The sequence below is a fragment of the Solea solea genome, unplaced genomic scaffold (assembly GCF_958295425.1).
Source record: "Solea solea unplaced genomic scaffold, fSolSol10.1 scaffold_147, whole genome shotgun sequence".
Lineage (NCBI taxonomy): Eukaryota > Metazoa > Chordata > Actinopteri > Pleuronectiformes > Soleidae > Solea > Solea solea.
Genome location: NW_026704134.1, coordinates 27,501 through 29,455, shown reverse-complemented (window position 1 = coordinate 29,455; position 1,955 = coordinate 27,501).

Here is a 1,955-nt window from a genome sequence, read left to right as displayed (position 1 = left end):
GAGAATCTGAAATTTCTTCTAAGTGCCAACTTTTCAAAATTTACTCTAAGTGCCAACTTTTCAAAATTTACTCTAAGTGCCCTTGGCTACCAGGGGCGCGAATCTGAAATTTCTTCTAAGTGCCAACTTTTCAAAATTTACTCTAAGTGCCCTTGGCTACCAGGGGCACGAGGCGAGAATCTGAAATTTCTTCTAAGTGCCAACTTTTCAAAATTTACTCTAAGTGCCAACTTTTCAAAATTTACTCTAAGTGCCCTTGGCTACCAGGGGCGCGAATCTGAAATTTCTTCTAAGTGCCAACTTTTTCAAAATTTACTCTAAGTGCCCTTGGCTACCAGGGGCGCGAATCTGAAATTTCTTCTAAGTGCCAACTTTTCAAAATTTACTCTAAGTGCAACTTTTCAAAATTTACTCTAAGTGCCCTTGGCTACCAGGGGCGCGAATCTGAAATTTCTTCTAAGTGCCAACTTTTCAAAATTTACTCTAAGTGCCCTTGGCTACCAGGGGCACGAGGCCGCTTTGGTTACCAGGGGCACGAGGCCGCTTTGGTGACCAGGGGCACGAGGCCGCTTTGGTGACCAGGGGCACGAGGCCGCTTTGGTGACCAGGGGCACGAGGCCGCTTTGGTGACCAGGGGCAGAAGGCCGCTTTGGTGACCAGGGGCACGGAAGATTTTAAAGCTGGGCGGAAGGGTCAAGCAACTGCAGCCATAAGCCCACTAACGTGGGCTTAATTGTGCATTTAATGTGTGTTTTGGCAAAGTGCTGGGTCCCGGAGCCCTGTGACAGGGGCCCGGGGTGAGGAGCTCAGGCTGGGGGAGCAGAGAGCCGGAGGAGCAGGGGGCTGTGGCCCAAGGTGAGGAGCTCAGGCTGGGGGAGCAGAGAGCCAGAGGAGCAGGGGGCTGTGGCCCAAGGTGAGGAGCCCAGGCTGGGGGAGCAGAGAGCCAGAGGAGCAGGGGCTGTGGCCCAAGGTGAGGAGCCCAGGCTGGGGGAGCAGAGAGCCAGAGGAGCAGGGGGCTGTGGCCCAAGGTGAGGAGCTCAGGCTGTGGGAGCAGAGAGCCAGAGAAGCAGGGGGCTGTGGCCCAAGGTGAGGAGCCCAGGCTGGGGGAGCAGAGAGCCAGAGGAGCAGGGGGCTGTGGCCCAAGGTGAGGAGCCCAGGCTGGGGGAGCAGAGAGCCAGAGGAGCAGGGGGCTGTGGCCCAAGGTGAGGAGCCCAGGCTGGGGGAGCAGAGAGCCAGAGGAGCAGGGGGCTCTGTGAGCAGGGGGCTGTGGCCCAAGGTGAGGAGCCCAGGCTGGGGGAGCAGAGAGCCAGAGGAGCAGGGGGCTGTGGCCCAAGGTGAGGAGCCCAGGCTGGGGGAGCAGAGAGCCAGAGGAGCAGGGGGCTGTGGCCCAAGGTGAGGAGCCCAGGCTGGGGGAGCAGAGAGCCAGAGGAGCAGGGGGCTCTGTGAGCAGGGGGCTGTGGCCCAAGGTGAGGAGCCCAGGCTGGGGGAGCAGAGAGCCAGAGGAGCCACCGACGGGAGAATGGCTAAAAACGTGATTTTATCAAAATGTTACAAGGCAGGGCTCTGCACAGGGTCCAGAGGAGTGGAACGCCGTTCATCCCATGCGAAAAGGTGCAGGAGTGACCGAAATACGGCCCGTTGTAAATCGCCCCTCTTTAAGCCAAAAAAATAGGTACGCCTCCCAGGGCCACCGACGGGAGAATGGCTAAAAACGTGATTTTATCAAAATGTTACAAGGCAGGGCTCTGCACAGGGTCCAGAGGAGTGGAACGCCGTTCATCCCATGCGAAAAGGTGCAGGAGTGACCGAAATACGGCCCGTTGTAAATCGCCCCTCTTTAAGCCAAAAAAATAGGTACGCCTCCCAGGGCCACCGACGGGAGAATGGCTAAAAACGTGATTTTATCAAAATGTTACAAGGCAGGGCTCTGCACAGGGTCCAGAGGAGTGGAACGC